Source organism: Bombina bombina, chromosome 5 (genome assembly GCF_027579735.1).
Source record: "Bombina bombina isolate aBomBom1 chromosome 5, aBomBom1.pri, whole genome shotgun sequence".
Lineage (NCBI taxonomy): Eukaryota > Metazoa > Chordata > Amphibia > Anura > Bombinatoridae > Bombina > Bombina bombina.
This window is the reverse complement of record NC_069503.1, coordinates 572,640,592-572,664,409: the sequence shown is the minus strand read 5'-3', so window position 1 is coordinate 572,664,409 and position 23,818 is coordinate 572,640,592. Positions and strand designations below refer to the sequence as shown.

The following is a 23,818-nucleotide window of genomic DNA, read 5'->3' as shown; positions in this document are numbered from 1 at the left end:
CGTAAGACTTAACGTTTATTAGTGATTCTTTTAAAAGACAGCATGAGAACAGTGGAGAAACTGCTGCCACCAAAAAATGTTAAAAACACATCTCTGTCTCAGTTATTTGAAAGTTTGTTAAACAATTAAGTGTTTGTCTAAGGGTATATGGTAGTTAGTAAAAAAGGATTGCTACTATAATGAAGGGGTAGCGTTATGGGATCTCAGATTCACTCTATTTTAGATTCACTCTATTTATACTTGTCAAGTTGCCGCCTACTCTGACGTCATTTTCTTTGTGCTGCTTTTGATAAGTTAACGGATTTTCTCCTACATATAAGTCCTCTGATAGTTTGGGTCTGATTAATGATTAAGACTGATTTTAATGCTAGTACGATCATACATGCAAAGAAAATTCAAAGGTCTAAATGATTTTTTTCTGTACATACATGCTAAAAAAATGGAAGAGGATGGCAATATATTACATTTGTTTTTAAAACCCATTACAATCAATGTTGATTATTAATAGGTTCAAAAAGAATGATTGACATGTATATGCGCTTATAAAGATGAAAAACAGGACTTTTTTTATTTTACTAGTCAAAAGAATTTAGTAGGTTCAATGGAATGATTGGCAAATATGTGCACCTATGGAAATGAAATATAGTGACAAAGCTGTATGAAAACACTTTGTTTATTTTACCTGTCAGAATTTTAAATGGAATAAGTGATATTGTAACGGATATTGGTTGAGAATAAGATATTTGTATTGAAAATAATGGTGTGAGTGCGTGTGAACTGATGTGTGCAAAAACAAAAAAAATATGTTATTTCTCTTCTCAGGAATTTTCTAAATAATGTGCAACTGCTTGGGGATATTGTGGATGAAAAAACTAGGGTGAGTATAAAAATTATTTTAATCCGTGTTATATGGGAATATTATTATCCCATAACCTGTGAATGTGACGAACATAAAATAAAGTTATTCTCAAGAAAAATAAAAAAAACTTGAAAAATTAAACAGCGTTGTTTGAATATTTATATTTCTCTGGCTGGATTGACAATGATTGAAAACTACTGCTATCATTAGATTTATACTGAGAATTTGGACTGTATTGAAAATGTTACTTGCTTTGTCATAGATATACACTGTAGTTGTTGTAATCATTTAGACCATAGGGTTTCACACTATTTAAGAGGTAGATCCATCTACATTCCATTTGTAATAATACACGTTCTAGGTCTCCTCCCCATTTTTTGGGGAATGTGTATGCAATGACTTTTGACTAAGCCGTCTCTTAAATTTCTTTTTCTTTAATACCCTATCGCAACTTTTGTACCTTTTTGACTGGATAATAGAGTATAATTTTGTAATATGTGTCAGTTTTCAATTATTATTTTGGCTACTTCTTTGGTTTGCGAATTATAGGTGGTTATTAATCTGATAGTATTGTCCTTTTCTTTGATTTTAGGCTATAGTAGAGTGTCGTGTTTAGGACTTGCATACGTGCCCTTTTATTAGATCTATTGCTGTATCCTCTGCTACTGAGTCTGGATCTGGACATGAGATTGATGGATTCGTGTTTGTACGTATCAGTATTAGAACAATTTCTTCTGAGCCTTAGGAATTCACTTTTTGGAATTGCTCTTAAGGTGCTGGGAGCATGTGCACTTGAATGGTGAAATAATGTTTTTGTAGCTGTTTCTTTTCTATATAATGATGTGGAGACGGATCCATCTTTATTTTTGACTATAGTTAGATATAAAAAATGTATTTGTTTTGGGCTGTGCTCATATGTTTAATTTATATTGAACATATTTTGGTTTAGTAGTGTCATGATGAATGAATGTAGATCACTGAGGGATCCTTCCCAAATGAATAAGACATTGTCGATATATTTTACCCATAGAGGTATTTGTTCAATGTGGTTACTGTTAAAGGGACACTAAACACAATTTTTTTCTTTCATGATTCAGATAGATCATGCAATTTTAAGTAACTTTCTAATTTACTCCTATTATCACATTTTCTTCATTCTCTTGGTATCTTTATTTGAAATGCAAGAATGTAAGTTTAGATGCCGGCCCATTTTTGATGAATATCCTGGGTTATTCTTGCTGATTGGTGGATACATTAATTCATCAATAAAAAAGTGCTGTCTAGAGTCTGAACCAAAAAAGAATCGTAGATGCCTTCTTTTTAAATAAAGATAGCAAGTGAACGAAGAAAAATTGATAATAGGAGTAAATTAGAAAGTTGCTTAAATTTGCATGCTCTATCTAAATAACGAAAGAAAAAATTGGGTTCAGTGTCCCTTTAATTGTTCCCACCATCAAATGAATAAATTAGCATATGTTGGGGCACAGGGAGTGCCCATCACTGTACCTTGCGTTTGTAGGTAGAAATTGTCTTGAAAAGTGAAAAAATTAGAATGTAGAATGAAATGTAATAATTTTAAGATGAAATCATTATGCAATTGATTATCAGTTTGATTTGTATTGAGGACATTTTTGTACTGCTTGTTCTCCCAAGTCATGATTAATGCTTGTGTAGAGAGACTCTACATCAGCAGTGACTAGAATAGAAACCTCATTTAAGTGTATATTTTCAAGTTTTTGTAGGACCTCCATAAGAGGGTAATGTATACAGGTATTCTCTTAGTCTTAGGTCTATGTACTGGCTGGCTTTCTCAGTAAACTTGCCATTGCCTGATGCTATAGGTCTGCCTGGCTGATTTTTTTATGTTTTTGTGAATTTTTGGTATTAAGTATAGTGTTGCCACTTTTAGATGTCTCATTAATGACTTCATCTTGCCTGTGAGAATATTTTATTGTACTTTTATAAGCACATTTCTATAAGGTTGCCCAATAATTTTTTGTAACATACTTTATTATTTAATTGTTTTTTCACTTCTTCCCTATATTCAGATTTATCCCATAGGATTATGTTTCCTCCCTTGTCGGATGGCTTAACTATTGTGTCATCCCAGGATTTAATTTCTTTTAATGCCTGTACCTAGGTATATAAATGTAGGAAAATGCTGTCCTTTAAAAGAATCACTAATAAACGTTGTCTTATTTTTAAAATAATCTAATAATGTGCTAAATAGTAATTATTTTTCTCTACCTATCTATTATAGTTTTTTTGTGTATACTTGTACATTATAATGCTAATGCGCACTTTAAGATAGTTACCTTCTAATTAAACCATTGTGTACTGCAAGGTTATCCAAAAGATACTTTTTTCTCATAGGACCAAAACCCTAATGTTCCTACATTTATAAACCTAGGTATACTAGATTTCTAGGTCGTAAACATGAATTTACAACAAGATCTACAAACTAGACTGCAAAAACGCTTACAAGAATTCAATCAGATCTTCAACCCTACCACAACTGTTCCCTCTGATATAGGTGAGGAACAGTTAAATAATTTACTGTGTCAGTTACACAAAACAACATATAAACATTCTAAAAGATAGTGGAATTTAAATTTTTTTGAGAAATACCAACAAGATGATATCATTCCAAGAGGTCTCAGAAAAAAAATGTTTCCTGCCTATGAACTTAAAAGACTAGCCCATGTAGAGAGCTGGGAGGAAGCTTTGAGCCTTTGCTCAATAACATGCATGGAAATCTTAATCAAATCTTATAAAGATGAGATAGCAAGACTAAATCAAGAAATTAATACACAAAATGACTATCTCCAACACCTTGAACAAATAGAAAAATGTAATGCCTTATACACAAAGTATTAAGGTGAATTGGACGAGTTAGAGAAAGAACTAGTTCAGATTAAGAAATCGAAATACATAAGGGATCAAAATGACTACACAAATAATAGAGTATATCGATGGCAAAAAAGTATAGGAACTATAATTCACACAGAACACTATCCACTTCTAATACAGATATTGTTTATACAGATAGTGAATCTGAACAATCTGAGCCAGAGGAAGTTAATGCAAGTTTTGCTTTAGATCCTTCAACACTATCCAGAACCTATACTAGATACTATTTAATAGCTTTACAAACAGCCTCCAACACTACTGTTCCCCCAACGACATCCTCTACTACCACTTCATCTACTTTTTTATTCAATCCTTTAGTAACTCAAACACCCCATTTACAGAGTTCACAAATACAAACAGGCAGACAGCACAAACGCAAGAACAATACCCCCCCCCCATCAAATACTTCCCGAATGAGACAACCCAGTCCCTTCTCCAAAATAAGGATGGGAACCTAAGAATTTTAAATTTAACACAACACAACCTAACAGACAACCACTATCAAGTACTTGCAAAAGGGTAAACCTTATAACCCACTACAAGCCTTAAAGGGACACAGAACCCAATTTTTTTCTTTCATGATTCAGATAGAGCATGACATTTTAATCAACTTTTTAATTTACTCCTATTATAAATTTTTCTTCTCTCTCTTGATATCTTTATTTTAGTTGAAATACTTTTTATTGATTTTGTTACAACCAGATTACAAAATATATAAAACAAATAAATAAAGATTGACAATAGTACTTGCACATGTCCCGTAAATAGATATATAAGACTTTTTTTGGGAATTAACAACAAATAAATGCTATATATAGTAACTTGTCCATGAGAATTCCAATTAACCTTAATGTTGAATTTAACAGATAATAGATTAAGCAAGACATTGTCAGTTAATAGAAGTGAAAAAAAATAAAATCCCTTTAAACTCCCTCTACTCCCCCCTCCCCCCCCCCCCTACCAGGTGTTTCCCATAACTCCAAGTATCTTCCAGTAGATTAAACTGTCGTCTATCATAATACTTCTAAATATATCATTCTTTTCCAGGTGTGAAGGTGACAAATGTGAGGGTGTTTGTGCCATATTCTCTGTCTCTGCCCTAATGTTCTGTTCCTCTTCTTTCAATTCCCTCTGTAATAGTAGTAGAGGTTGAGTTTCCACTCATCACCCAGTAAAACCATACTTTCTGAAAATGCTCCACCTTCCCTTGCGACCAAGCTACCAGTTCTGTCATTGTGTAAGTATCCTTTATTTTATCCATTACCTCTGTCCAGCTCGGTGCCCCCACCTTCCAATGTCTAGCTATACAAATGCGTAAACATGTACACAGAGTTTTAATGAAAGTGTTGGTCGCCGCATTCAGCGGTCTCAGCCTCTCGTTCAGGAGTCCCTGAGTTATAGTCAATTCAATGACTTCATCTAGTGTATCACTAAGTAGCTTCGAAAGTCTCGTCTATAATGGACGAACTTTTGGGCAATCCCACCACATATGTCTTTATGACCCCCTCAACCCACATCCTCTATAGCAAGCTGCCGTGTTCAGGAAAGGAATGTATGCTGTCCTTTCTGGGGTAAGATACCACCTAAATGCCACCTTCAAACAGTTTTCCCTCATATCTGCACTGATCATTCCCTTACTAGTCTCAAATAATATTATCTCCCAAGATTCTTTTTCCCTTGTTTCACCTGCGTTTTTCTCCCATCTCTCCATAAGGGGAGATTTGAGGCTAGTTTTCCTATCTTGTAGCATTAAGTACAACTGAGAGATCACATGTTTCCCTCTTGAATGTGTACTGCAAATGCGCTCTAAGGCAGACAAAGGCAGGTGTATCCTTTTAAAAGTGTATTTAGCTATGGCTGATGATATCTGTAGGTAAAGATACCACTTTAAAGTGTGAGGTTGGATTTTGTCCCTAATCTGATTAAAAGTAAGGATTTTATTTTTATCAAGAAAATCCGCCACCCTATATAACCCCTTATTTTCCCATTTTCCCACCACCTTTCTAAGTTCGGGGGGCAGTAAAAACTTCAAAGGAAGAGACAAGGACCGTGGGGCTATTAGTCCCATCTGTTTGGTAACCTTATGCCAATTATGTATTTTCTCCATTGTTACTGATGATCTAAAAGCGAGTGTTTTTGTTTTCAGCTCTGGTTCCCACAAAACATCCGCCGGGCTCTCACACCCCGCCAGATCTGCTTCGATTTTTGGCCAGATGACCTCCTGTATATTTTTCTCTAACATGGCAGATTGTGCTAACCTAGAGGCTTGGTAGTAATCTAGTAGATTCGGGACCCCCACTCCCCCCACTTGCCTATGTTGCTTCAAAAGCTGTGAATCCTAGCCCTCCCATCTCCCCTCAAAAAGCGAAATAGATCGGATTGTAGGGCATTTAAATCTGCTAGGGAAATCCCAATCGGCAAAGCTCTGAAAAGATACAACACCCTGGGAAGTACATTCATTTTGATAGCCGACAATCTACCATACCACGAGAATCTGCCTTTTTTCCAATTGTTTAGATCCCTCCTGATGGTTTTTAAAAATATGTACAAAATTTAAGCTATATAAGTCTGAGAAAGAACTGTTGATCCTGACCCCCAAATATGTGATATGACTTTTTGAACATAACAGGCTAAAATTTAGTTCTATTATTTTTTTTGTATGAGGCGGAAGACATATTGGTAAAGCCTCACATTTATCTAGGTTAATCCTATAACCCGATATTTCTGAGTACCTTCCCAGGATATCATACAGACAAGGCAAGGAGATCAAAGGTCTGGTCAAAGTCAACAAGACATCATCAGCGAATAAAGTTAATTTATATTCTTCATTTGCTATCTCCACTCCCCTCACGTCTGTCGTGTGTCTAATAAATGCTGCAAGTGGTTCAATACTAATGGCAAACAAAAGTGGTGAAAGTGGACACCCTTGGCGAGTCCCGTTTAAAATATCTATGGACCTAGAAATGTACCCAGCCGCTCCCACTACTGCCGTTGGTCTTGAATATATGCTTGTAAGTGCTCTTATAAAGGCTCCTTTAAAACCAATTTTCTCTAATACTCTGAACATAAAATTCCAATCTACCCTATCAAACGCCTTTTCCGCGTCTAGTGATAGAAGGAGGGATGGCGTCTTAGTCTGAGATAAAAAGTCTACCAGGGTCACAATTCTCCTAACATTATCAGGGGCCTCTCTTTCCTTAATAAAACCCACTTGGTCTTTATGTATCAGTGAGGGTAAAAACAATTTAAGTCTATTTGCCATGATCTTTGTGAAAATTTTAAGATCTGTATTAATTAGGGAAATTGGCCTATAGTTTTGACAATATTTCGGGTTTTTCCCTGCTTTGGGTATTACAACTATTTTGGCCTGAAGCATCTCTTTGGGTATGTCCTCTCCCGCAAGTATCCCGTTACATAGAGTTAGGAGGTGGGGTAACAGCTCCTTCTTAAATAATTTATAATACTCCCCCGTAAGGCCATCTGGGCCTGCCGCTTTGGCCGACTTAAGGTCTTTAATTACTAACAGAATTTCGGTGGCTGAGATGTCTTCATTAAGTTTCACCAGATCTGCCTCTTGAATAACCGGCAAATCAGCCTGTCTAAAAAAGTCATTTGTTTGCCGCCTGAGATCTCCCGGGGACACCTTTTTCCCGTCATATAGATTCTCATAATACTTAGCAAAGGCTTCAGTTATTTCCTGAGGGTTTGAAGTGGAGGTCCCGGTCTGACTGTAAATAGAGGGTATAGCAAAGGACTTTGTTCTCTCCCTTAGTTTATGTGCCAGGTATTTATCTGGCTTGTTGGCGTACACGTAGTAGTGTGCTCTCAACCTCAAAGCCGCTCGGATAGAGGACTCATTTAAGATTTTGGCCAATTCCTGTCTTTTGGACTGGAGGGATTTGTATACTCCTGAAGAGAGAGTGTGTTTATGTTCCTTCTCAAGAGTTTCTATCTCTTTCTGGAGTGTTTTGGCTACCTGCACTGACTGTTTCACCACTACCGATTTCTCTTTAATGAATAGGCCTCTCAAGACCGCTTTATGTGCCGCCCATGTCATTAATGGATTGTTTGTGGATCCATTGTTTAATTGCCAGTATTCCCTTAATGCTATTATTATCCTCTCCTGTATTTCTGGACTCTTAAGTAGTGTTGGATTAAATGTCCATGACCTGGGTCGTGAGTAATTTAAAATACCTGTCAATTCTAAGTTTACTATTGAATGATCCGACCAGGCACATGTCTGCGTGCTTGATGAAACTAAATTAGGGGCTAAAATCTGACTGACAAAAACATAGTCTAATGTGGAGTATGTATTATGTGCAGGGGAGTAATAAGTGTGGTCATGTTTAGCGTTGCTCACCGCCTCCCAGGCATCTACGGGGTTATGTGCTCCCAATGACTCCCTGAGTGACTTAACAATGGTGTTGTGTCGATGCTGTTTACTTGTTAGTCCCCCAGGGCCTCCCCCTGAAAAAGGAGACATGGCAACATTGAAATCCCCCGCTAGAATGATTCTCTCTTGTGACCATTGGGTCAGGTGTTGTGAGATTTTTCCGAAGAAGGCATTCTGTGTTTCATTAGGCGCATACACATTACAGAGAGTAACTCTAGTGTTCTGAATTGTGCCTCTAACTATCACGAACCTACCCTCTTTATCCCTAATCTCACTATCAAAAACAAAATCTAAAGATTTATGTATTAAAATTGAGACCCCCCTTTTTTTTGAGTCCGTTGTAGAGTGGAAATGATGGGGGAACTGATGTGACCAAAATTTTGGAATTGTCTGGGAAATGAAATGTGTCTCTTGGAGGTATATGATATTTGCTTTTTCCCTCAGGTAATGTGTCATTGCAGTTCGCCTTTTAGTGTCTGAATTCAAACCCCTAACATTATGGGATATAAGTCTTAAATTATGTGGCATCAGTATAGCTCCTTACTTCTTCCCCCTGTTCCCCTGTATGTCTCAACTTGGTAAAGTCGTCAGCACCCTGACCATCGTCTCTTACCTTCATAGCCTTCGGAATCTGCATCACCCACACCCCCCGTCTCCTCCCCATTATCCTATTTACGTACCTGGAAGGAAACACCTGGTTTAAAGGAAAAAAAATACAAAACAATGAACAAAAAACACATAAACATAAACTTTGTTACTCTCCATCGGGTTCCACACCTTGTTGTGCCTAAGTGCGGTTAGCTACGAGAATAACTTATTATAGCAATACCTCTAATATGTAAAGATATATTGAAAAAGAGAATAGAAAAACATACAATCATCAAAGCGAAAAAAGGAAATTAACACTATCATCAGTATTAAAAGGCCTCTTTTGGCCTATCACAATAAGCATAACTCTCAACTCCCGTGAACATCTCAAACAATAACATCTTTTGCTTTAATATGTCTCTGGAAGCAACCTGTGGGGGCTAAAAAAGAGAAAAGTCCTTCTCCACAAATCCAGCTTCCTGGCTCTTGTTGTCAAGTCCACCATGAGTCTCAACCCCCCATCCTGTGACATAGTAGTTATGCAAAAACAGAACAACAGAACTTGCAAAGTCAAAACAACATCATTTTACTTATCTGTCCTTTGCTTAGCGTCCCTCTGGGCTCCAAGTACTGGTACAAAACACCCCAGCTTCATGTAGCTTAAATCCGGGAAAAAACATGACTCTTCCAACTGTAGTAAGACCCTGTGAATTCACAGAGATTCAGGATTTACGCTTCTTCTCCGGTATCTTGGACCATTGTTTCTGGCGTGGCTGTCCCCCCTGCTGACTTTGAGCTGAAGTGGACTCCTGATGCTCAAGAACCGGAGGATCCATCCTCAATCTGCGGCAAGCTTCTGGGATCTCCTGGGGTTCCCTGATAGAAAATGATCTGTTTTCCCACGTTATGTGAAGGGCAAAGGGGAAGCCCCACCTATAAGGGACTTGATGTTTCCGTAGAAGGGAAGTGAGGGGTCTGAGAGAGCTTCTTCTTTGTAAGGTCCGCAGACAGAGATCTTGAAAGAACTGAATGATGTTCCCTTGATGTTTAAATGTAGGGTTTTTCCTCGCTGCTGCAAGTATTTCTTCCTTTTCTTGGAAGCAAAGCATCTTTATAATAACGTCTCTAGGAGGATCTTCCCCCTTAGGTTTAGGTCGGAGTGCCCTATGAGCCCTCTCCATCTGGAATTTGCCTTCTCCTCCTGAACCAGTGATACCTTGAAAGAGGCTGATTAAATATGTATTTAATTCTTTAGGACCTATTGATTCTGGTATTCCTTTTAAACGCAGGTTGGATCCTCTAGCTTGTGGTATATATCTTCCAGTTCCTTTTGTTGGGATGTGACTTTATCTGTTACTACATTCAAATCCTCTACCATAGAATCCCCATTTTCCTCCAGGGAATTCACTCTGGTCCCCAAATCAACAACTTCCTGTTTTAATTCTGCTATACTGTTAGTCACAGAGTTTTGCATGCTCTCCATTTTTTCTAGAAGTTTTTCAAAATTTACCGCTATGTCCTGCTTAGAGACCAGAAGATCCAAATCCGCTTTGGTAATGGGTCTTGAGTCCTCCATTTTACCCTTTGTAGCCTCATCCATCTCCTCCTCTTCCTCTGAGTGATGCGACTGTGTTTCAGGGTGTTTATCTCCCCTCATGGATTTAAAGAAGAGGTTAGGTGTAGTTTGTTTAGTTGTGGAAGTTAATTTGGTGTTCTTCCTAGCGGCCATTTTGGCTGGCTTTTAGTAATTATAATGGATTCAGACGAGGTGTATGTATAGCAAGGTATTCAAAACTTAGTGCACAGCAGAATTGCTATCAAAAGTCTGTACTTTTACTGACTGTGTATACAGAGAAGTCAGCACCTCCAGCCAGATCTAGGAAAAATATATGGAATATCCCCAGCTCAGAGAGGCAGGTTATGAAGCAGAGGGACAATTCTTAGCTTATGTGGAATGTAGGTTCCTGCAGAATCTACTTGAAAAATGCAAGAATAAAAGTAACTCTATGGGCCTACTTTAATAACTTTATATTGCCATCTTAAATCCTGTAACAACTGCAGCCTCTATATATGTTTTATTACTTTTAGCAGAGCAACTTTCTTCCTGTCCCCCTCTTCGTGCAGCAAAATACATTGGTGCTCTCTCTATATGTCCTGCAATTATGAGTAAACAGTAGGCCTTCCAAGATAAATCGCTCCATTAATTTCCGTTTCTATTTCTAATTCCCATCGTGTTTCATTTTGATAAGACTCCTCATTGAGCCTGTGCCCCTACAGATCCTGATCCTCCCCTGTTGCAGAGCTTCTACATGGCACCCAGCTACTAATTTTATAACTTCTGGCCAGCCTAATCCATGTCACCCAGCACACTGATTGCTCCATAGCTTAGGAGCTGCTGGTACCAGACACTAGCCCACTCTGAATGTCTCTCTCACCTCCCTTTATGATCTGGGCCTCACGGAGTCGTCCAGCCTGTCAGCACTCCCTCTACTCTGACCTCCGGTTTACTCCGGATCACACTTCAGAAATGTGCAAGCTGCTGAAAACGTAGCGCCATCAGCGCCACGTGGGCTGCGCAAATGGCGGCTGGTCAATCTCCCGGTCGACCTGCAGTGTATAACTTTGTGAGGTAGAGCTGTACCTTAATATGTTTAGACTGTTAGATGCTTCCTCTAACTTGTGGCTTGATATCTTTATTCTAAAAGCAGGAATGTAAATCTTAGCAGCCAGCCCATTTTAGGTTCAGCACCATGGGCAGTACTTGCTTATTGGAGGCTTACATTTACCCGCCAATAAGCAAGCAAAACCCAGGTTCTCAAGCAAAAATGGACCGGCTCCTATGCATCACATTCCTGCTTTTTAAATAAAGATAGCAAGAGAACAAAGAAAAATTGATAATAGGAGTAAATTAGAAAGTTGCTTAAAATTGCATGCTCTATCTGAATCATGAAATAAATATTTCTGGTTTAATGTCCCTTTAACAAATTTGAAATAATTAAATATGTACATCTATATACAAGGAAATTATTACTTAAAAATGATTCTTAAAAAAAGAATTCGGGGAGGATTAGACTGTGGCTGATCAAGCAGCACTGAATGATTTAGAAGATCTACTAACAGAAAGTAGTCAAGCATCAGAATATGAATGGAGACAATCTATTAAAAATAAATCCAAGTATATGCCACCAACCAGTCTATCACCAGAAATTCTAATTTTAAACCAAATAGTATGCAAACAGATTGAACAATTTCCCCCGATAAAGCAATTATCAAACCTGACTTTCAAAGAAAGACAGGCATTAAAAGAAATTCAATCCTGGGATGACACAATAGTGAAGCCAACCAACAAGGGAGGAAACATAGTCCTATGGGATAAATCTGCATACCTGGAAGACATAAAAAAAACAATTAAATAATAAAGTATGCTACAAATAATTATTGGGCAACCCTACAGAAATGTACTTACAAAAGTACAATACAATAATCTCACAGTCACATAAAGATGAAGTCATTAATGAGACAGAAAAAGTATTGTTAACACAACAACATCCAAAAGTGGCAACGCTATACTTAATACCAAAAATTCACAAAAACATAAAAATTCACCAGACAGACCTATAGTATCAGGAAATGACAACCTTACTCAGAAAGCCAGCCAGTACATAGACCTAAGACTAAGAGAATACCTGTATACATTACCCTCTTATGTCAAAGATACTATGGAGGTCCTACAAAAACTTGAAAATATACACTTAAATGAGGACTCTATTCTAGTCACTGCTGATGTAGTCTCTCTAAACAAGCATTACTCACGACTTGGGAGAAAAAGCAGTAAAATATTTCCTCAATACAAATCAAACTGATAATCAATTGCATAATGATTTCATCTTAAAAGTATTACATTTCATTCTTCATTCTAATTTTTTCCCTTTTCAAGACAATTTATACCTACAAACACAGGGTACAGTGATTGGCACTGCCTGTGCCCCAATGTATGCTAATGTATTCCTTGGTTGGTGGGAACAATTAACAGTTTTTTTAAGATCAATTCAGTAAACACATTGAACAAATACCTCTATGGGTAAGATATATCATCGATGTCTTTCAAAGAAAGACAGGCATTAAAAGAAATTCAATCCTGGGATGACACAATAGTGAAGCCATCTGACAAGGGAGGAAACATAGTCCTATGGCATAAATCTGCATACCTGGAAGAAGTTAAAAAACAATTAAATAATAAAGTATGTTACAAACATTTTTAGGCAATCCTACAAAAAATGTACTTACAAATATACAATAAAATAATCTCACAGGCACATAAAGATGAAGTCATTAAGGAGACAGAAAAAAGTATTCTTAACACAACAACATCCAAAAGTGGCAACGCTATACTTAATACAAAAATTCAGAAAAACAAATAAAATCCGCCAGGCAGACCTATAGTATCAGGCAATGACAACCTTACTCAGAAAGCCAGCCAGTACATAGACCTAAGACTAAGAGAATACCTCTATACATTACCCTCTTATGTCAAAGATACTATGCAGGTCCTACAAAAACGTGAAAATATACATTAAATGAGGACTCTATTCTAGTCACTGCTGATGGAGAATCTCTCTACACAAGCATTACTCACAACTTGGGAGAAAAAGCAGTAAAACATTTCCTCAATACAAATCAAACTGATAATCAATTGCGTAATGATGTCATCTTAAAATTATTACATTTCGTTCTACATTCTAAATTTTTCACTTTTCAAGACAATTTCTACCTACAAACACAGGGTTCAGCGATGGGCACTGCCTGTGCCCCAATGTATGCTAATGTATTCCTTGGTTGGTGGGAACAATTAACAGTTTTTTCAGATCAAATCAGTAAACACATTGAACAAATGCCTCTATGGGTAAGATATATCGCCGATGTCTTATTCATATGGGAAGGATACTCAGTGATCTACATTCATTCATGACGCTACTAAATCAAAATATTTTCAATATAAATTAACATATGAGCACAGCCCAAAACAAAAATTTTTTTTAGATCTAATTATAGTAAAAAATAATGATGGATGTGTCTCCACATCATTATAAAGAAAAGAAACAGCTACAAATACATTATTTCACCATACAAGTGCACATGCTTCCAGCACCTTAAGAGCAATACCAAAAGGTGAATACCTAAGGCTCAGAAGAAATTGTTCTAATACTGATACGTACAAACAAGAATCCATCAATCTAATATCCAGACTCAGTAGCAGAGGATACAGCAATAGATCGATTAAAAGGGCACGTATGCAAGCCCTAAACACGACACGAGACACTCTACTACAGCCTAAAATTAAAGAAAAGGACAATAACATCAGATTAATAACCACATATAATTCACAAACCAAAGAAGTAGCCATAATGATAATTGAAAACTAGCACATATTACTAAATTTTACTCTACTAGCCAGTCAAATAGGTACAAAAGTTGCTATAGGGTATAAAAGAACACAAAATTTAAGAGACTCCTTAGTCAAAAGCCATTTCATACACATCCCCAAAAAAACGACAAGAACCAGTGGTATATTACCCTAAGGAACTTGCAATTCATGTTCTCATGTATGGAAAATAAAATACATTAAAGACAAATACAATTTTCAATCATTGTCAATCCAGCCAGAAAAATATAAATATTCAAACAATGCTGTTTAATTTTTCAAGTTATTTTTCTTGAGAATAACTTTATTTATGTTCATCACATTCACAGGTTATGGGATAATAAGTTTCACATATAACACTCTTTTTTGTCTTTATATAAACACATATTATTATTTCTTGACCATTATAAACCTAAGATCACCTTTTATCCAATATATTTTTTTTACCGTTAAAATGTGATCTTTTGCAATACGCACATTCAAATTAGGAAATGTATTTATTATTATTATCTTTTATTTGTTATTTGTTTCCCATTCTTTATTAGCACGGATTAAAATTATGTTTTTGCTCACCCTAGTTTTCTCATCCACAATATCCCCAAGCATTCGCACATTATTTAGAAATTTCCTGAGAAGGAAAATAATTTTTTTTTTTGTTTTTGCACACATCAGTTCACACGCACTTGCACCATTAATTTCAATACAAGTATCTTATTCTCAAACAATATCAGTGTCCAAATACAGCATGACAATGTATCAAAATACTATATCAATTATTCCATTTAAAATTCTGACAGGTAAAATAAACAAAGTGTTTTCATACAGCTTTGTCACTATATTTCATTTTCATAGGTGCACACATTTGCCAATCATTCCATTGAACCTACCATATTCTATTAACTAGTAAAATCCTGTTTTTCATATTTATAAGCGCATATACTGTACATGTCAATACATTTTTTTAACATATTAATAATCAACATCGATTGTAATGGGCTTTAAACACAAATGTAATATATTGCCATCCTCTTCCGTTTTTTAGCATGTATGTACAGAAAAAATTAATTTAGACCTTTTAATATTCTTTGCATGTATGATCGTACTAGCATTAAAATCAAGTCTAAATCATTAATCAGAACCAACCTATCAGAGAACTCATATGTGGGAGAAAATCTGTTAACCTATCAAAAGCAACACAAAGAAAATGTCGTCAGAGTAGGCGAAAATTTGACATGTACAGGGAGTGCAGAATTATTAGGCAAGTTGTATTTTTGAGGATTAATTTTATTATTGAACAACAACCATGTTCTCAATGAACCCAAAAAACTCATTAATATCAAAGCTGAATAGTTTTGGAAGTAGTTTTTAGTTTGTTTTTAGTTATAGCTATTTTAGGGGGATATCTGTGTGTGCAGGTGACTATTACTGTGCATAATTATTAGGCAACTTAACAAAAAACAAATATATACCCATTTCAATTATTTATTTTTACCAGTGAAACCAATATAACATCTCAACATTCACAAATATACATTTCTGACATTCAAAAACAAAACAAAAACAAATCAGTGACCAATATAGCCACCATTCTTTGCAAGGACACTCAAAAGCCTGCCATCCATGGATTCTGTCAGTGTTTTGATCTGTTCACCATCAACATTGCGTGCAGCAGCAACCACAGCCTGCCAGACACTGTTCAGAGAGGTGTACTGTTTTCCCTCCTTGTAAATCTCACATTTGATGATGGACTACAGGTTCACAATAGGGTTCAGATCAGGTGAACAAGGAGGCCATGTCATTAGATTTTCTTCTTTTATACCCTTTCTTGCCAGCCACGCTGTGGAGTACTTGGACGCGTGTGATGGAGCATTGTCCTGCATGAAAATCATGTTTTTCTTGAAGGATGCAGACTTCTTCCTGTACCACTGCTTGAAGAAGGTGTCTTCCAGAAACTGGCAGTAGGACTGGGAGTTGAGCTTGACTCCATCCTCAACCCAAAAAGGCCCCACAAGCTCATCTTTGATGATACCAGCCCAAACCAGTACTCCACCTCCACCTTGCTGGCGTCTGAGTCGGACTGGAGCTCTCTGCCCTTTACCAATCCAGCCACGGGCCCATCCATCTGGCCCATCAAGACTCACTCTCATTTCATCAGTCCATAAAACCTTAGAAAAATCAGTCTTGAGATATTTCTTGGCCCAGTCTTGACGTTTCAGCTTGTGTGTCTTGTTCAGTGGTGGTCGTCTTTCAGCCTTTCTTACCTTGGCCATGTCTCTGAGTATTGCACACCTTGTGCTTTTGGGCACTCCAGTGATGTTGCAGCTCTGAAATATGGCCAAACTGGTGGCAAGTGGCATCTTGGCAGCTGCACGCTTGACTTTTCTCAGTTCATGGGCAGTTATTTTGCGCCTTGGTTTTTCCTCACGCTTCTTGCGACCCTGTTGACTATTTTGAATGAAACGCTTGATTGTTCGATGATCACGCTTCAGAAGCTTTGCAATTGAGTGCTGCATCCCTCTGCAAGATATCTCACTATTTTTGACTTTTCTGAGCCTGTCAAGTCCTTCTTTTGACCCATTTTGCCAAAGGAAAGGAAGTTGCCTAATAATTATGCACACCTGATATAGGGTGTTGATGTCATTAGACCACACCCCTTCTCATTACAGAGATGCACATCACCTAATATGCTTAATTGGTAATAGGCTTTCGAGCCTATACAGCTTGGAGTAAGACAACATGCATAAAGAGGATGATGTGGTCAAAATACTCATTTGCCTAATAATTCTGCACTCCCTGTATAAATAGAGTGAATCTGCAGCCTGCCGCACCCCCTCTGAGGAAGCGTAATGTGAAACGCAACCGCGTCAGGGGTCTTTCTCATATTTTAACTAGCTCTCTGTCTTGTTGAAAAACCAGTCTGTCTTTGAAGAAAAAATGTATGTTTGTTTGTCGAAAAATGGGTTTATAACGAGGGTGATTAGATAACGTTGGAGGAATTTTTCCCTTATGTGTGTTTTTAGCTTAGTAGCAAGTGGTATCTGTATCGTTACTTAAAGGGACAGTCAACCTAAAAAATCTTCCAACTCATTTAGATAATGTTTGCAACGATTAGTATTGCAAACATTATCCCAATGTGGATAGATATGTAGTGTGAAAGTAAAAATAGTTACTAGTTCATCTTCGGCCGTTTTGAGATGGCCGCCTGAGCCCTCCTACCCCCAAGCATCATCCTGATTATGTACTCATCTCCACCATGAAACTACTCGATCCTGCATGGTCCCGCAATTTGTGCATGAGCAATGCTCTGTTTATGCTGAAGGGGGATGATTCTGCAAGTAACTAAAAATGATCGCTCAGAATCATAGCTTGTTTATTTAACTGCTTTACAAAACCATTGCTTTATTAACCATGTCTGCATGCTGCATACAAGAACCGCTATGATTCTGAGCAGTCATTATTCCTGGCAGTGAAGGGGTTAATTAGGTAGCTTGTAAAGTTAATTTTATCTTAAGTGTAGAGATTACCCTCCTACCTGACAATTCCCACCCCTAATCCTTTCCAAACAGCTCTCTTCCCTCCCCCCCACCAATAGTCAGTAAGTCTGCCAGGAAGAAAATAAAAGTTTTTCTTTTTTTAAATATTTGTTTTTAATACATTTTCTGCAGTGAAGGATACCCCCTTACCCCAACCTCCCTGATCCCCCCAAACAGCTCTCTAACCCCCCCCCCTCTACCTATTAGCTACCATCTTAGGCACTGGACGCTGTCTGCCAGTACCCAGTTTGCAATATTTATGACTTCATTTTTTTAATATATTTCTGTTTCTGTAGTGTAGCTGCCCCCCTCATTACCTTTCCAGATAACTTTCCCACCCTTTCCACTACTTTCCACCACAGAAATTCCCTTTCCCTTATTCCCCCCTCATCCCCCTCCCTCCTTCCCACTCACTGTGGCTCAATTCCCCCCCCTCCAGCGATAGGCCGCCCACCCACCTGCCTCCCTCTTTACCCTTCCTCCAATGATCTGCACCATCACTGGCTGATGAAGAGAGGGCCACAGAGTGGCCCTTTCTGCATCTGTTACTGACTGGAGGTTATTGCATGATGCCTCAATATCAAGGCATTGCTGCAAAACCCTTAGAGCGGATGGAAGTGATCCTGATCACTTCCAGCGCTCATTTTTACTGAGGACATGCTAGGTACGTCCGCGGTCGTTAAAGGCCGTTTTTTGAAGGATGTACCTAGCACGTCCTTGGTCGTTAAGGGGTTAATATACTTTTAACATCTGTGATTACCTTGTATCTAAGCCTCTTTTGACAGCCCTCTGATCACATTACTTTTTATTTATCTATTGACTTGCATTTTAGCTGTGTTGTGCAGAACACACAGGCGTGAGCACAGTGTTATCTATATGGGCCCCATGAGCTAGCAGTCTCTTGTTGTGAAAAACAAATAAAAAAGCATGTGATTAAGAGGCTGTCTATAGTGACTTAAAAACAGGCAGAAATTTAGATGTTATAAGGTATATTAATATAACAATGTTGGTTGTGCAAAGCTGGGGAATGGGTAGTAAAGGCGTTATCTAACTTTTTAAACAATAACAATTTTAGTGTTGACTGTCCCTTTAACAGGGGAGCTTGTGATAAGTCTCAGTGATACATCTCAGTATGTAGCAAATACAAATTAAACTGAAAGGTTTTCACTACAATTTAATTGCATTTGCCTCTAGTTTATTATACATTACTTTTCTGTCAGTCAAATAAGAGAAGTGTGTATTTCGAGCAAACTTCACCTGCATTCAGCTGGCAAGATAAATCCACTTAGAAAATGTCATGAGAATTATAAGATCAGACACATCCTGCAAACTCCCCTGTTCAGCCAAGGAACTCTCCTTTTCGTACAACTTTTCAGAAACTGTCAGTTTTATTTGAACAAATACAAGGTGGTATGCCATTTGTAAAATATATACAGAAATGTAAAATATAGGATTCTAATTTGTTAAAGTTACGCATAAACTTCCAAAGCATAATCAGAATTTGTAAAATCACAATCTTACATACACTGCTATATTCAGAATGTATATGCTTTAAAAACAAAAAGTAAGTTCAGAATGTATATGCTTTAAAAACAAAAAGTAAAAACGGCAAAGCTTAAATGTAATAAGACATAAAGGAATACATCTGATATATACTAATATAAAATACAAAGCACAAAGTTTAAATGTAAGAAATCTCTCATGTCACACAGTGCTTTATTGTACTGGTTATGTCTCTCTTTCACATCCAGAAATGCAAAGAATACCCCTTAGAGAAGTATAGCCAAATGTGCCTTTCTATAATCTTGTGAGAGATATTGCTGCTCTGGTGGATCACTTTAGCTCATCTCATCTGAGTGGAGAGCTTTAGACCATTGGCTACATGTCAGATATGTTTATGCCTAATTTTCAATGGAAATTAATAGTTTGTCACCATTACATACTGTTTATTAGTTAAAGGGACATAATGATTTAGATACAACATAACATTTTATACAACTTTCTAATTTACTTATATTATGATATTTCTTCGTTTTCTTGTTATCCTTATTTGAAAAGCAGAAATATAAGCTCAAGAGTGTGCACATGCAGCACTATATAGCAGCAATTTTGCAGCAGTTAGCACTATTTCCTGTCATGTAGTGCTTCTGGCATGTGCACACTACCTACCTAGGTATCTCTTCAACAAAGAATAACATGAGAATAAAAACAATGATAATAGAAGTAAATTGGAAACTTTTTAAAATGTATTCTCTATCTGAATAATGAAAGTTTTTTTTTGTTTAATGTCCCTTTAAATGCATTTGTTTCTATTTATTTTGGTATTAATGTTTTTCTTTACCTATTTGCCTGTCAATATCTTCTATAATCTATCTATTTTTATTATGATTCTTTATTTATTAAGGGCCAACAGATTCCACAGCACTGTCCATGGGTACAAAGATAAAAGTACAGTACAATACAATATAAAAGACACCAGACAAAGTTTAACAAACAAATACAGGGGGAATTGAGGGCCCTGCTCCCGTGGAAACTTACAATCTAGATGGGTAGGAGGGTGAGAAACAGGAGGTGGGGACTGCAAAGGTGAGAATGATGTTAGTGTGGAGCAGCAGTGGTAATAGCAGCTATTAGGCAAGTGGAATTCATTTGTTACTGATTTGGAGATAGGCTTCCCTGAACAAAAAGGTATTTAGAGAGTGTTTAAAGGAGGAAAGATTTGGGGAAACTCTGACAGCTTGAGGAAGTGCGTTCCAGATGGTTGGTCCCGCACGAGAGAGGTCCTGTAGTCTAGTATGGGAGAAGGTGATGGTAGAATATGCAAGGAGAAGGCCATTGTTGGATCTTAGGGGGCGGGCTGGAGTATATTTGTTGATGAGTGAGGACAGGTGGGGGGCTGCATTGGTAAGGGCTTTGTAGGTCAGGGTGAGAATTTTGAATTTAATTCTACTGTGAATGGGGAGCCAGTGAAGGGACTCACAGAGAGGTCCAGCTGATACAGAGCATCGGGAGAGGTGGATTAGCCTAGCAGAGGCATTTAGGATGGATTGAAGAGGGGAAAGGCAGGAGAGAGGGAAGCCAGTTAGTAGGTTATTACAGTAGTCAAATCGGGAAATTACCAGGGAGTGGATTAACTGTTTAGTAGTTTCAGGACTCAGAAACAGATGAATTTTGGAGATATTGCATAGGTGGTTGCAACAGGATGAAGAGAGCAATTGGATGTGGGGTATGAAGGACAGATTGGAGTCAAGTGTAACTCCTAGGCAGCGGACTTGGGGTGATGGGGATATAGCGGTATCACCAACAGTGAATGAAAAGTTAGAAACCAGAGGTAGAATTAGAGGGGGATTAGAAGGAACTCAGTCTTGGATATGTTGATTTTTAGGTGGTGAGAGGCCATCCAAGAAGAAATGCCAGATAAGCAGACACTGATGTGAGTAAGGACAGAAGGAGAGAGTGTAGGTGTGGATAGGTAGATCTTAGTATCGTCAGCATAGAGGGGATTGCTGAAGCCATAGCTACTGATAAGTTTACCCAGTGAGGAAGTATAAATAAATAAGAGTAGAGGACCCAGAACAGAGCCTTGACCTACTCCAACAGACAGAGGCAATGGAGAGGAGGAGTCACCAGCAAAGGAGACAAAAAAGGACCTATTAGAGAGATAAGAGTGGATCCAGGAGAGGGCAGTGTCAGAGAGCCCAAGGGAACTGAGACTACGTAGGAGAAGGGGATGGTCAACGGTGTCAAAGGCAGCAAACAGGTCAAGTAAGATAAGTATTAAGTAGTGGCCATTGTTTTTAGCAGAAAGAAGATCGTTAGTAACCTTGGTGAGGGCAGTCTCAGTTGAGTGTTGGGGACAGAAGTCAGATTGCAAGGGGTCAAGCAATGAGTTGGAGGACAAGAAGTGAGTCAAGCGATCAAAAACTAGTTTTTCCAGGACTTTTAAAGCTAGTGGAAGCAGTGATATGGGGCGGTAGTTTGCAGAAGATCTATCTATCTGCTTTACTCGTTCTATATATGTATGCAGTGATGTTTTTTAAGCATTCTTTTACCTACCACAAACTAAATCAATCTAAAAAATGTTGGTTCTATTAAGATTTATCTTACCTAGTGTTGGGTCATTTACAAGACTGAACACCATGCCTTCCTTCCCTTGGATATTAAAGCAGAGAGAGTCATTCTTCTTTGGCACTCGAATAATGAAGTGAGGGTCAGAATCAACTGCAAATATTATAAATATTATGAAACAATTACATTTTATAACAGATGCACATATTAAAGGGACATTTTAGGGAACAATATGCTGGGGCTGTATAATCTCTGTGTATTGTTTTGCAACACTTTGCAAATTACATCAAGTTAAAATGGGCTTTTTTTAACTAAAAAATCATCCACAGGATACTATTTTCCAGATTGTCATTTAAACTTCAAAGATGATTTTATACAATTCAATATTTGCAGAATTTACAAATAAAAAAATTAATTTAAATGTCACAATAAAATTATATAATTAAGTAATTGTCTAATTAAGGGTTAGATTATGAGTGGCGTGTTTATTGAGGCTCTTTGGGCGCTTCTGAGTTAAAAGTAAACGTGTTCACTCAAGCGTAATTTGAATTTAACGAGAGTCAGGATAGCGTGACTTCAGAGCTCTGGTTAACTGTTCTCCACAGAAAGTTATAAGGGCTCAACGATATAATGTCTCAGATGCCAGAAAACAAAAGGCCTGCAAATGACTTTAACATGTCTAAATATGTATATACAGCTAGCCCTCAGTTTACGCCGGAGTTAGGTTCCAGAAGGAATGGTTGTAAATTGAAACTGTTGTAAATTGAAACCCAGTTTATAATGTAAGTCAATGGGAAGTGAGGGAGTTAGGTTCCAGGCCCCTCTCAAAATTGTCATAAGTAACACCTAATATATTATTTTTAAAGCTTTGAAATAAAGACTTTAAATGCTAAACAGCATTATAAACCTAATAAAATAATCACACAACACATAATATATAATTAAACTAAGTTAAATGAACAAAAACATTTGCTAAACAGCATTATAAACCTTATAAATAATCACACAACACAGACTTCACTTGCATTTTTCTGCAAACAGTTCGTTCTATGCATTCCAATCTGGACTGATTTATAGACAGGAAGATCTTGCTCCTTTGAAATCTGCTCGATAGCTCAGGTCTGGTTAAACTGATTAATTTCAGCTTGCTTGGCTTTGCTGCAACACAAGCGGATAGCTCCACCTACTGGTTATTTTAATAAATGCACTGCTTCTCAATGCTTTTCAATAGCAGTCACATGACTGGAAAAGAAAGTTGTTATTCTGAAACGGTGTAAATTGAACCGTTGTAAACCGAGGGCCACCTATAAATATATATATATATATATGTGTGTTTAAATACATATGTATCCAACCAGAAAGAAAGAGCAATGAGCAGCAACGATGAAGTAAAATAAAACGTAGCTTTATTTATGCATAGGCATTAAAAGTTCATGGAGGTGCAAAGATACAAGTGAAATATGACAGTATACGCGTTTCGGCGTTGTGCCGTAATCACTACTGCTAAAAAACATTCAATGTGCTTGATTTAAAAAGGGTGTGTAAACCCCCTATTGGTTAAAAGATATTCAAATAAGGATACTCCTTCATGACATCACACAATTGTATCTAATAAGACACTGAACCTGTCAGAAAATTGTCTAACACAACGAACAATAATAAGTTCGACCCTGGGTCCTAGAGCTCATATGTTATTATATGTATATATATATACGCATTAATCCTATTGCAATGGTTAACATATATTTTAAACCTAGTATAAATAGCAAGATGAGCAAGATATAACAAAGCGCTCTAGTGGAAAAAATGTATATAACAAAATGAGCAAAAAAGGACATTAATCCTACATAATCCTATTTGTTTGTGTGTGTATGTTAAACGATACTTGTATGTTGTATACACAATAAATGGGTGTTCTACAGTAATTTAAACTTAGTGTAATAAAACAAACACCTTTATATATAAACAAAGGGTGTAAGTGACACCTAAGTGTGTGCATACTATTACCACTAGAGGGAGAATACTACGCAGACAGCAGACCTATT

The 23,818-nt window shown here is 37.2% G+C and overlaps 1 pseudogene; it reads right to left on the bottom strand.

Moving 5' to 3' along the window:
- Positions 1 to 23,818, bottom strand: part of LOC128660590 (inter-alpha-trypsin inhibitor heavy chain H3-like) — a 404,005-nt pseudogene that overhangs the window by 27,423 nt on the left and 352,764 nt on the right.